Consider the following 14,808-nt stretch of genomic DNA (forward strand, 5'->3'; position numbering starts at 1 on the left):
GGATTTTCTCTGTATTGAATCTCAAAGTCTAGTGGAGAGATGATTAAGTCTGCAGTACAAGTGAGTGGGGAAGAATGAGGTCTGTGGAATACAGTCTCAGTCGGTCCCCACCTCCCCATTAGAAACCCTGGCTCTCTCTCCATCATTAAATTAACTCACATACTCTGCCACAGTGTGCAGGAAGACCATACTCATTACCCCAGCTGCTCTACTTTACTCAGTACACAAAAGCCCCGCTTTCACCTTGTAATTTGAGTCAGACAGGCTCATCAGGGCAGGAGGCAACAACGAGATATGGAAGTGCTACTGCCATTACTGACAGATATTCGTGTCCTATACCGCCTTGATTACACAGGCAGATTCAGAGTGCATGCTTGGCAGAGACACTGTTCCTGGGGACATATTAGGGACATTAGTTTTACTGACTTCTGCCAGTATTGTACTACGGGTGGAGGGATTTGCTGTCACAATGAGAAACGGAGACATTTACGATAATGGAGTTCTTAAAAGAGCAGATGCATAACACTCGGCCATATTCCTGTCACAGTGGTAGTTTTGGTCCCTTTTCAAAAATAACTCTGTGGCCCAGTGGTCCCAGTGGAACATAAATTGAATGCACACAGTGTCCCTGCAACAGCAAACAGGAAAACAACCTTAATATCAACAAGGATCCAATCATTTATGCAATCAGGGAGGAAATCTCATTTGTCGCCAAAGGAAATGATTCACCTCATAAAAAGATTTTTTTTAAAAAAACAACAGTTAATTGCAGATTTCCTGTACATATGGGCCAAGTTGTTACCGTATATGTTTGTATTGGTCCATGGTTGACATGCTTCAAAATGAAGGGGATTAATTAAAGCTGTATTATCCATGTGCACAGATAAAAATGTTAAAGGATACAAAGACTAACCCTGGTAGCTGGTTTTGTGTGCAGTTCTTTTGTGCTGCTGACAGTGTGGGTGTGGATTTCAACAGGCCGTGTACATCACAGTAAAACACTGTGTTTATTTGTGGTCATGACAAAAATCTGCAGCCATTCTAGAGAACCTCAAATTGCAAATTGCATTTCATTGCTGATGGGACAGTTGAGTAATGATATACAGTACTCAAGTGTGAAATTACTTTGCTCCCTTGAATGTCAAACAACAACTTCAGAGAAGAGATCACTGAATGAGGGATTGAAGCAATCGGGTTTGCTAAGAAAACAGCATTCAAACAAAGTTGCCTGTATTATTTGTTTTAGTTTTAGTGCCCTTGATGACTATGTGTTGTAGGCAAATAATATTTATTGACTTGTCTTTTTTAAGTTTCTGTTTGGGACAAAAGTATCTGACTTATCTTGAGTTCTGCTGTCAAATAATTGGTGAACGTCTTATTGGCCTCTATGTATCAGTTTGTGTGACTGCAGAGGGACATTCTGTGGTTTAGAGAAGATGGACGAGGAGACTCTGGACTGTTTCCACCTTTATAGCAAGAAGCATCCTGGGAACAAGAAAAGTTAAATTAGTGTGACAATTCACTACCCTCAATAATCTAAAAATGACCACATTCAAACACAATTTGTGATGTTAGAATTACAAGGTTTTCATATTTTTTGTCAAACATTATTTATTTACATTGCACTGACAAACATTTGTGAAATTGTGCAAAAGCAGGATGAAATTACACTGTTATGCAAACCACAGTAAACCAAGAGTCATTCAGGAAAGATTTCTTGCTGTTTGCCAATGTTTTGTTTTTTTGTTTGTTTGTTTTTTTGTTTTTTACAAATAATGTAGTAACTAATCTCTAATGACAGGGATTATGTTAATCCTAATCCCTACAGTGGAGACAAATTTGGTAGCAGAATGATACCAGACGTTCACTGAAAAGAAGAACAGCATGGTTGTCTGCTGACAGCAGCAAACAACAAATATAATTTTATCTAATTTTTTCAAAGGTAATTTTTTTAAACTATTCACATCTAAATTGTGAAAACTTTGGAGCTGAGTCTCCCCAAACCATTCATATAAAGCTTGTGATCCCAACGCCGTGGCTTGTATAAACTTAACAGACACTGGCATTATTGCGTAAATATTGTCTACATTTAGACAACTTAACTGGCTGTATATTTCAAATCATATTACTACAGTCAGTATTTGAACAAAGGAGACAAAATGTTTCAGAAGTGTACCCTGGACTCACCAGCTGCTTGGACAGGGACCTGAGGACAGCCTGTATATCTGAAACCCACATCTGAAGGGGGAGAGAGAGAGAGGAAGGGGCAAAAGGAAAGTGGCAAATTAAATATTTCATCATTTAGAGAGATGTTGGCTCATGCTCCTTTTGATCATGGCAGACCCAATTCTGAGCAAATGGCGGTTTCACATCACATTTTGGTTGATAAAACATTAAGCATAAACCTGTAGTAGTTTAGTGAACTTTGGATAGTCTTTGATGATCAAACCACACACCCAGTCCTGATAGAGCAGATTAGCCTCAGTTTTTTAGGGACTTTAAACAAGTATTTATTGTCATTTTAAGTTTTTTACTATTGGTTTTGGTTGGGAAAAGCTAATGCTGATGAAACCATTGTAATACGTTCACCCACAGAGATTTTTATTCATTCATTTAGAAACAATAATATCAGAGTGTCTCAGACTGCTGTTTGTGCCAGTGGGCAGATTTGTCCTTTGTTTGTAATATTTTCTGTGAGCACAGTCTGGTGTAATTTTTGTTTCATAATCACTCTGACATAATAAACACATTCATTTGTATTAATTAAGCTAACTGATACGTTAATTAGTACACATTTTATGACAGATTAGCCTTAACTTTTATCAGGAAGAATTGAAACAATGCAGGTTTTAGCTCAGTGCATTATATTTTGCTTTGGCAGCTTAAATGTCTTTGAACCCTTTGGAAAATTTTATTGTAGCTTTAAAAGCAGCTGGACTACAACAGGAAAGTCAGAAAGAAAATATATGCAGTAGTAAATTTTTACTGCTGTATTTTTTACTGAGTCACGATTTTTATTTTTTGTGAATACAAACAATAGATCATCTGCCCACTCACCTGTCCAACCCAGTGTCCACCATGCACCTTGACTCTAGAAACTGATACTCTCCCACACAGAGTTGAACAGTGTGTGTTAACCGTGTACAGGATAGTGGATGGCGCAGTCACACTACAGTCCCATTATTCTGTAAGTCTAATAAAAGCTGGCAAGACATATCTTCAAATCTAAATTACCTTTCAATGCAGTGTAACCAGTTCATGGAAACTGTGCCAACTTACAGATGCCAGTGTGCAGGTTTCTTCATATGAGGCTGTCAGAATAATATACATCTCACCTGCTGAACGCTGATCATTATAAGCAGTTCTCTGCTGGAGGATGTCTGCATATCTGGAGAAATAATATAAGAGTTACATGGTCTTCAAGCTGTTATTATAAGGGATAAAACATAAGTCCAAACACTAATACACTATATTAGTGTTTGGACTTATGTTTTATTAAAGTCATATTAAAATATTTTAGACATTTCATGTAAAACTTGGCAAAGATTGTAAAAATGTGAGTGTGACACTTCAATTTTTAACATCACTGCTTTTCTTTTTGACACTGCCACAGCTGCAAAAATGGCCAAAGCTATATAAACCAATAAAAAAGTGTCATTTCAGTGGTGAAATAAATATATGATGTCTTGGATTTTATTATGAAAGATTTCAGCTTTTTGCTGCCTCTTTTCAGAATTGACTGGATGTATTGCAGGAACTGCATTAGATTTTTCATATTTACCTAGAAACTGCTGTGTTAAGTCATTCAATTCTACTCATGGCATCAGTACAACTGTGCTAACCATTCAGACTGATTACTGTTTTATTATTTAGAGCTAATTTTACATTTCAAACAAAAATAACCTGGTCCAGTATTTGATTTTTGTCTGAAAGACATTGATGGAGCTGTACTGCTACATTTTTAGATTCTATTACTGCAGCCTCAAAGAGAGTTTCTTGAGTCAGTAACCTGTAGATGAGAGCCACACCAAACATCCCAACCTTGTCAGAAAAACCAACATCAGTGACCTATAGAAGGGACAGCTGACACAAGAAAATAACATATTTACCACTGTTTACCTGAGGCGGAGGCAGGCAACGCACTGAGCCTCACTTCTCATAGTCTCTGCTTTGCTGCACACAGGGCGGCTCCTTTTCCCCCAGGTCTTTTGGGAACCTGAGAAGAGGAAGCAATGGAGGCAAGGGAGAGGTCAGCAGAGGCTGCAACGATGCATTACTATGATTATAATGAATTTAGGGAGACAATGATGTGGAGTGAGCCACTGATGTTGGGATCAATATCACCACTGCAAGCCAAGACAGTAGTGTGCTGCCAAACAGAGAGAATAGTGTTACGGCGTCTTTTCATCATTTGAATACAAATGAAAAGTCAATTATCCCGTTTGGAACCAGTTTATTCTGCATTATCACTTTCTGGGCCAACGAAGATGTCGTTACTGCAGTTAGTAACAGGACGTATTTGGTTGATAAAATTACTCAGTGAGTGCACACAAAGTAAATTGGATTCCCTGATGTGGTCTTTTAATCCTATCAGGAAAGAAACGTTCTAAAAAATTCTTTGCGATGTGAAAACAATTTGCAGAACTTTTAAACTTGCTTGAGAGACTGAACAAAATTAACATTTTATTTTTAATCAACATTACATTATTCGATTATTGTAATTTCAGTGGTTATAAATCAGTCAATAGGTAACAAGAATTTCCAGTGCAGACATGGAGAATATGTTTAATGCAGTTTAGATGTATAGTGCATAAAGTGCATTTAGCTCTGCAATACATTATATAAATGTAATTCATTTAATTTGCTTCTAGTAGCAAATTAAGTGTTGAAAAAAATCCGTTAAACACAGCAGGGTTTTTCATCTGTGGCCTTTAACACTGGAAATCATTTTCCTCCATCTGCATGTCTGATTCAGCTATTCAGCAACTGAATACACTTAATTAACTGTTAGCAGTCTATTTAGCTGAAATGTTGAATCAAAAAGATGGATATTACTGAATAAACCGGTATAATTGAAAAAATGATTATTTTGCATCAGCAACATTTCATGAGAATAACACTATTGCTTAAAAACGCATCTAACTTTTTGTCATACAGTTTGTCCTGTTATAATCTCAAATGATGTGTATTTTGTACCTGTATATCATCATATCATCATGACACGACAGGTTTTAGATTCACTCTTGGCTGTTAAGGCTATCAATATAATGATGCACAGGTTGTGTGGTGTGTGAATCTAAAAACTGTCATATGATAATGAAGTGTTTGTTTTGACATTTATGTGAAACAACCTTCACAAAGGTTAACCCAGCTTTTTGAGTTTGTCAGGTGTTCGCTGCTCTCAACATAATAATATTGGCATTTGAAATCAGTATTTAGCAGTTTCTATTAGATTCAGAGCAGCATCCAGCTCTGAGAGTTCCTTCAGTGACAAGTGAGGCCAACTAACCAAGAAAGACAAAAACATTTCACAGTAATCAGCACTTGTTTCCCAGCACACAGCCACCCTGGAATCATTTCAAGGCCCAAACCGTGTTATTCACACCACATAATTGCTTTGTTTAATGTCATAATGAGCTAATGATCCAAAGACAGACCCAGCCCAAGGTTTGAGCCTCTAGAGGCAAAAGGGGATCTTGGAAAACGATTCACGTAGTGGAGTCTGCTTTTTCATGAACTGGAATTAGACATGGATCTGAGGTGCCTATAATTGTGTGGATGAATCAATATCTGACAACCTGAGGATGATGACATCTAAAGTAATTTGTTCTCAAAATATGAAGATCCCTGCAGCTGGAGATTGCAAAACCATTTCACCTTTTTGTTAAAAAAGAGAGATAAAAAAATAAACCTAAACCTACAGGTCCTAAGTGGTTAAATTGGACCAGACTGAAGGTGAATGGACATTTTCAGTTTTTAATCACTTAATCAGTCCAAATAAATCATGAAGCTCAATGTTTGGTTTTGTCTGTCTTCCATTAAACAGTTAAGCTTAGTCTGAAATATGGTCACAAAAAAAAACAATACTCGGGAACAATGAGAACATTTTCTGTGTAAAAAATATAAACACCTACTTTTTGTGTAGCACAGATCTGCAGCACAACCCTTCATTCATTCTCATTTCATGAAAATTCAAAGAAAATTCACTGCAACACACCCACATGCCATTATTACCAAATTTTGGCCCTTTGTGGTCTATTCCAGCTTTAATGAGCCCCTTCAGGCCCATGCTGTGTGCATATGCTCTAACTAATTGGGACCGACATACAACATGGTCGAAATGATTAATTCTGCAGTGATCCAGACTTCATCTGTGTCTCGGAAAATCTACTTCTGATTAACCATACACACTTTCTATGAATCCAATACAATTAACTGTAGTAATTTTTTGTAAACAAGCTTGTTATTCCTAGATAATAAAAAAGAAAAACTTGGTCAACATCACAGGCAAAGAAAAGGTATACACATACCATTTCTGTGCTTCTACAGTACTGCATGCAGTAGAAATTCAAGTTTGAATTTACAATAAATCATTTCTTCAGGCAGTCAAGTTTGAGTCAGATCTCCAGTCCACCAAACCTGCTGTGGGTAGATAAAGTTTTAAAAACTTACGTCTTGACTCCACTGATGAAATGGTAGCGCAGTAGGAGTGCCAGGGTGGAGAGAAATATGATGGTGGTGCACATGGTCCTCAGTGTCCAGTGAACCAGCAGGATCAACACAAATTGTCAATCTGCTCACCACAGCTGAGGAGACCTTGTGCAGTGACCAGGTGTTTGTGTCTCCCTCGCTCTCTGCCTGACTATCTGGATCAGGGACATAGGGAGATTAATCAGACCCAGATTAGAGAAGCTGCATTACTGAGCCACAGCACTGCTGCACACCTAAGCCACGTTATGATGTGTGAGCATTTATTGTGCATGATTCAGATATTGAGTGCCTATAACTGTCAATGAGCCCTGTGAGGATTTTTGACAGTTTCACCTGAATTACTTTTACAAATGGCATTTTTTTCCATTCACCAATTCCAGGTAAACCCTCCTGATGTTCCAGACTCTGCTGTCCCCTCACCACCCCCAGCTCTTCTTGCTCTTCTCCACTCACCACCTGCCTGCAATGCCCCTGGTCAGCAACCCAGTATTAAATAGCCTACCTGTATTATGTCATGTTTTTCTTTTCATTAATTATATATGTTTTTGACATTTTGTATGTGGACAGTAAGGTGGAGCAGTGGTTTGAATCTGTCGGCTGAATGGGGCCTTTCTGTGTGACATTTGCATGTTGATTGGAGACTTGTTGATTGTGAGTTGTTGTCTGTCTCTATGTGTCAGACTGGCAGTATGAGACTGGGCCCAGCTCCCCTGTGACCCTACTAGAGAAGTGGTATAGATGGGCAGGTTTTGTATGTCTTTGGTGACAAAGGTTTTAGGGAGGCAACATTATAAAAATGGCAGTAGAGAAGGAGAAGCAGGGAACAACATGTAGCTCAAATTCACGATCAGCATTTTTAAAACCCACCACCTCATGTCTGGATCATCAAATTTTTAACTTGTAAAGACAAAACTAGGCTTCGGTTGAGGCCCCGTTTCCTTTTATGAGCCAGTTAAATTGTTCTGTGTTTTGCTCTTGGCTCCACACAACAGCAGATGTGTTACATTCATAGCAAAACTGATGGCAGCAAACCAGACTTTTTGTATTTCAGCCAATAGCACAGTACAGTGTTTTCAGGAGATACCATTTTACTTTTTTACCAATACCAGTAGGAATTAAACAAAAGCCAGTAATCCATAGAGCCTGACATTGTCTTTATGTGCTGTTCTTATGACAAAGTATTTCCATAAACCTGTGAATAATTGAGGATCAGCTGCTGTAATATTTTAGGCCACATTAAATAGCTGTGTCCCATTCAGGTATTATTTCAGTATGACCATTGTTAAGTGGAACAAAACAACCTGGCAACATAATGAAGGTAGCTTTAAGACAGACTATAAATACACACATAAACACACACAAGGGATGAACACATGAACACAAATCAATTCCTAAGCCACCCCATTCTCTGTATCATTAGTCAGAAGTTATATTTCTTGCAGACAGCAGGCAGTGGATACTCTCAAGCCAGTGATGACATTTCTCGCAACGGCATGTCTAAGTCTGCTGTCATCGCTCTGTCATAAAGCCTCTGGTGTACGGATGGCAGATGGGTGGAAGTTCACACAAGTGGATATCAGGAATGTCAAGTTGCAGTGATGTGGGTGTGCATCTAATCTGCAGCTTTGAGACAAGCTCATGACACCTAATTGGAAAATTCTTCAGGTCTCCTCTCAAGCTTTGTGTTGATGGAGACCTGCTCAGACTCACCAGTGCCTAAAAATCAGAGCCCCTAAATGTCACAGAGCTGTTATTTGTGTTTGTTGGTCCAGCCGTGCTCCTGGCCTGTTTGACTTGAATAATTACTGGACTTTTGAGGGTTATATTCCAGTATTTTAAACAGTTTGTTTCTGCTTAAAATACATTTTAGGCTGGTCTATAGTGTTACTGCAGTGCATTATAAAATTAGCTCTTAGTTTAAAGCATATTCAGCAAATTAAAGGTACAATGCATAATATTTACAGTTGTCTGTTAGCAGAAATGGAATATAGTAATCATAAACACGTTGTCATTAGTGTGTAATCACCAGAAGAAGAATACCAATGTCGCATTTTCTAAATCTTAGAATGAGCCTTTCAAATCTACGTTGGCAGCAGGTCCACTTTTACAGAAGCAGCCATGTTATCCTATCAGAAGGTTGCATTCTTCAATCTCACCACTAGATGCTGCTAAACCTTTCACATTTTACACACGTCACCTTTAAGTTAATCTCGGTTTTACACATTTCAGACTTATTTATTTTTAGTGTAAAAATATTTGCCATCCTTCCCCCAAGCTAATTTGTATCTTGTAGCCTTCACATTATTTCAGAGGACAAAGGTTTTCAGATGGAGTGGCTTGATGCAGTTCTTCAGTCAATAGTACAGTTTGTTTAATTTTCAGTGAACAGCTGAACAGTTCATTAGTTTGAATATTAGTTAGAGCTAAGCCACAGTGAAAGTCTGTCTGTGAAAATTGTCCCTGGGTTTCTGAAACTCAAAGAAAGCTAAGATACACCTTGTTGTTGTGCTCATTAAACTGCAATTGCTGGCGTGTTGTTTAATTTGTATATCATATTAATTTAACAGAAATAGCACTGGGACATTTTCAGCCATTTTAATTTTATTCATGACCTTGTAAACAACTGTCTACTCCTGTTTCCAAGATTCATATACTGGCTTCTTCTCTACCTTTTAATCTCGTAGGTTTTTTGCAGAGAATGGAGACTATCTCCACGGCAACTGAGAAAACTCCATCTGCTAAGGACGATGATGAGAAAGATAGTAAGTGGAGCCTGAGTTAAACTGCATTAAGTGATTTTTGGCCACTTGGAGGGAGTGGAAGGAGAAACTGGTATGGCAGGCATGTTACCACACAGTTGCCTATTTATACATGTAGCAGACATCCAACATTATCATTAGTCGAAGTCAAATTTCTAACACCTGATAAGTCAGGTCCAGCTTTCACTCTCTTTTTAGCCATGTTTTTGGGCTCTATCAGCTCCTGAGGGAAACGAATCTGTCTTTCATGCTAACTTTGTCTGTCAGATATTTGGTCTTCAGAGTTTTTACTCTGAAAAAACCTGCCCCGATAAGATCTGTGAGTAAATCTGTAGCTTTGACGTGTGTATCTGCATGCAGTCCTGAATAAAGATAAATATTAACTTAAGGCTTAGGTAGTTATCCTCTGCTTACATATCCAACTATTTCTCTAAAGCTTTTTGGCTTTAGTTGTTGAGCAGAGGATACTGTTTCTTTGAAACTGAACTTATTATTAGACTGTTTTCATACGTTTTCCAGGTGTGCTTGTGTATCAGTTCCATGGGATGTAATGAGTCCCTGTTACCAGTGCGCACCAGAAATGACAATATCTGGCGGTGGGAAAATGTGTAACCATGGTGACAAGTCAGTGGCCTGTCGACCACGCTGTGCACAATGTAGGCACCCATGGGAGACTGGCTCTATCTTCTGATTCGGGGGGGGGGGGGTGTTAGTTGCTCCACCTGCTCCTCAAGCCAGGTAACAGGAGTGTTAATTCCTAATTTCCTGGACAGTTTATTGCTTCCCATAGGCATATGTGTATTTTCTACCCACACCTTAGACAGTAATGTGTGTGAAAATGCTAAAATTGTAAATACCTGAAAATGACTAATGTATGAAGCCCTGCACACTTTCTACATTCAGAAAGCAGATATGCCAAAATCGTCTGTTTGATGACAGGATGTGCAGTTTGAATAAATTAGTGCATGGATTTGAAAATGAGTGTCTTTCTCCCTGCATGAACATCCCACTGCAGCCTTAGAAAGAGTCTTGCCTGGAGCGTCATGCAGGGAACAGGCAACCATTAATTGTTGATTAAGAACATTTACATCTCATTCCATTTAATTATTTGTTCCTGAAACAGTGAGATTGCCAAGCAGAGTAAATCTGCCCTGACTACCTGCAGGCAGAAGATATGTGTGATGTTGGGTTATCTGGGTCAACTTCACTTTTAGCTAAGGAGATTTAAAACAAGAAAAGGGAATTTAGGGAGCAGGATTAGATTGGAAAGGCACAGAAAACATGCTGATATGTGCTCAAAAAGCAAAATCATCTTAACAAAAATAATACACAGAAAAAATCCATTATCCTTACTTTCTGCTGCTTCAGCCTTCAGTCAGACAGTGCAAAATGTCACATCAGATTTTTGCACCTGCTCCATGTATAAAATACTACACTGAATGGTTCAGAGCCAAAATTCAATTCTGCTCTGCTGCTACATTATGAACCATCCAGACCTCCTGTGGAGAAGCAGCAATCATTTTCTGAGTGCCACATATCTCCAATACTCCCCAACTCTCAGTTCTTTAAAAAACTTTTCTCTTTGCAGCTGCCTTCTGTTAATTTCATTTGGTGCTTATTTTTTGCAGTTTCAGCCCATTACACCATACTTATGTGTCTATTTAAATTGCTATGTGTTTGTTATATTATGGCTGAATGCTTTTTTACCTTTACCTGTTCATTAACTCACAAACTGTTCGACCTTTATGTTCTTTTTGCCCTTATGATTTAATACATTTTGTCCCTGTGCATTTTAGCTTGTTCTGGTTTATTGTTATGGACTCACTGCAAATCAAATAATATTTTTTTTTCCCAAAGATGATGATGTTGGACTGAACTGAGTCAAAAAAACTTGGACCATGTTAATAAGAAGAACAAATCAGTCATCAAATGTTCATTTCCAACCGTAAGTCAGTGTGAATTTTTTAAATCTGACAATCTTCAACGTATTTTACTATAACCATGGTCATGAAGGTTCCCTAACTATAACACAGATGCCATCTATGAGAAAACATTATTGTTTATTATTGTCATTACTGAGAGCATGTACGAGCTTGTTTAGCTTTGTTAGGCACTAAAACTGAGTCTCAGTATCACTTCAGTTACAACAGATGCACAGGCAGTTACCCAGCAACCTTGTTAATGCTGATTTGTACCATGTGACTGAGTACTCCATGCCTACGTACATATTACTTTATGATTCAAATCACGGCCTGGAGTTGCTGTGAGTTTTAACACTCAGGTCAGTTTCTGTCACAGTCATTAAAGAGACAGATAACACCAGGTAGCACACCGCCTTTACATAATTCAGGAGGATGGAGTTTGTAAGCTGCCAGTGTCTCAGCAGGTGTGAAAAAATAAGTAACGTGTAGTGAGAGTTAGTACTAATATTAGCTAACAAGTTTAGTCTAGCTAAACATCAGATTTTTCCATTTTCCAAAAAGAATAAATCAGAAGAATGTGCTTGTTCCTCCTAAAGAGGACAAGGTCTATTCTGGTAGCAGCTCACCTGCTATTGTAGGAAACAACCACCCAGCCTGAAGCTTACACACTGTTCCCACCAATGTTTTCAAAAATGTTCATGTCCTCATGCACATTGGCACAAGATTATCAAACATTCAGTTAGACTTTTACTTCTGTTTGTTCTCAGACAGAAAATGGGTGACGTGAGGCACTGGGGTTTCAGGTTTACACATTTTTAATGCTAAGTGACTTGTTTGTTATTTGAAATTTTTGTGATTGAAAAGTTGGCTTTAATCCTGCCTCGGCCCAAACTGTCAATCAAATCTATAAATGTTTTTATGTACAATGTGTATTTTTCAGGGGACATAACCTGAATGTAAAGTTTTGAGGTGAACATGGTGTAGCAGTTGCAACAGCTACATACCTGTACCTTGCTTAACTTCTATCTTCTTTTCTTGACTGCAAACTTTGAGATGAAATGATCTAATGCATTTGTTAAAAACTCCAGTCAGTGTTGGACAGAGACAAATTTACAAGTATAGTTTATTGATGCTCATGATTGATTTTCACCAGGTCTGTAATGGTACATGTCTGTGGTAGGCTGTGCAAACATGCTCAAAACACTACAAAGTCACTGCACTCGTTCCCACCAACAACACAGTATACAGTGACATATACACACTATTCAAATACACAGATTTCTTCTTGTACATGTATTTAAAAAAATATAAAGTCCTAACTTCTCAACTGATAGGGAGAAACAACATGTAGTTCCACATATTCCCTTATTTGCAGAAAAAGAATGTGTTAATGAATTAATAAGCTAAAGTTTGTCTAATTTTCACTTAAAAATATATATTGGATTAAGTGCTGCTGGAGTACACTTGGCATGCAAGGACATGCCTAAATCAAGACTGTGTGTGTGTGTGTCTATAGTGTTACAAGGATCATGCTGCATACAGACAAAAAAGGACACACAATCTGTAGCTTAGCAAGAGAAACAATTCACAAACAGGACAGAAACATCACCATTGTGTGTGTTTGGAAAAGGGTTTCACACCACACAGTGTTTAATAAACAACATTTCCCAGGAACGCTGCTTAACAAAAATATTCCTGAACCTCGAGCTGCTTGAGGTTTGACCTCTGTGGGGTGCTGACGTCAGGAGTCAGGCAAAGAGTAGGTCTGGTGTATATTCTGAAATGGATCCTTTACGACTGACAACAGCTTTACTGCATCCAGATCTATTTGAGCCAAAGTGGAAACAGTTTACCTTAAGGTGTGTTTGACTCCTGTGTATACAATTATTCACTGACTATTCTGATTTATCACAGTGTGACACTCTCCAGTGTGACTTCAAATGAACTTGTTTATAGGAGCTTTTTGTATTTTTTGTAAACTTCTGCAAGAGTTGGATGTACATGACCAATACAGAGACAGAGACCAGCTTCAGTTGTGGTTGCACGTATTGTTTTAATTCTGTTATTATAGGATAACAAGTTGACACATTATTTTGTTATATCATTCTAACCAAAATCTTCTCAAAGTAGCCTAATTAAAAACCATGAAAACATTTTTTTATATATATTTCCACCTTTTTCCCAAATTGCAAGCATCTTAAATTTTTTTAATGTGAAAATTGGAAAAGTGCATAAAATGTGCATCACACCAGATAGATGCAAACACGCTTTGTTCAGCTGAATTAAAGAGGGAGCATGTATGACCAGGGGAACAAAACTAGAGCTGACATTTTGACTTGGCAAACAACGGTGCAGCTAATAAGCATTTTAATTGCTGCATGGCAATGATTGCTGGTACAGAGCCATAAGTGTTACTAGCACCTGTGCCTCACAATTCAAAACGTCTGCTGTGAAAAGGTCTATAAATCAGATTTATTTGTGACATATAGAGAAGCAAGAGCGCTTTGATGCCAGCAAGGCTATTAAACGTTAGATTAGCAGGATGTTTTCAGAAAGCAAGACAACAAGAGACAAAATGTCAAAGAGACATTTGACAGCAAGGGAATGAAAAACAGGCGATCTCTCTCTCTCTCTCTCTCTCTCTCTCTCTCTCTCTCTCTCGGGTCAATAAATGCTTTTCATTTTTGATGTTTATAATTTAAAGTAACTGCACGAGTGAATGAAAGAGATTTTAAATATTGTTGTGAATGGATGCAATGGTGTGGTGGGTTTGAGACCATCTGCACAGTCATAATTGTTTTTACTCTCAGTGACGCGGTCCTAATGGATGCAGTGGGAAGTTACAGTAGATGAATGACCAAATGAGGAAGAGAGCAGACTCATTACTTCCTCATTAATGCCAGATGCCGATGCCAAGGGGGGTCAGATGGGCAATACGGGGCCTCACTGGAGCAGATGCAAACTGAAGATTGGATCAAATGTCCATCCTAAACAGATTTGCTGTGTGGGTTTGGGAATTGACTGGGCAGAGATTTGCAGATGGGGACTGCAAACAACAATGAATGCAGCATAAAGACTCTGATTACTGAAGCTCCAGTGACAAGAACGTGATGTTGAGAGGAGAAAGGTAGTTTAAACGTATGCAGCATGTTTGAAAAGGGGCAGATTATAAAATATGATGTCTGCTGTTTGGTCAGAACAGTAACCAGAATTTATATTATCCTTCCAACATTCCCCTGGTAAACTATGAAAGCTACAGTATGAAGCAGTACAATTCACATTGCATTTCATGTTTTTGTATGTATGTGGATATAATTTCTTCTGTGGGATTGGTCTACGTGAGCTACCTACGAGATCTAAACAGACTGATGGCATCTCTAAAATAGGTATTTTTCAGAGACCTCCAGAGTCAGGTC

Source organism: Mastacembelus armatus, chromosome 1 (genome assembly GCF_900324485.2).
Source record: "Mastacembelus armatus chromosome 1, fMasArm1.2, whole genome shotgun sequence".
Lineage (NCBI taxonomy): Eukaryota > Metazoa > Chordata > Actinopteri > Synbranchiformes > Mastacembelidae > Mastacembelus > Mastacembelus armatus.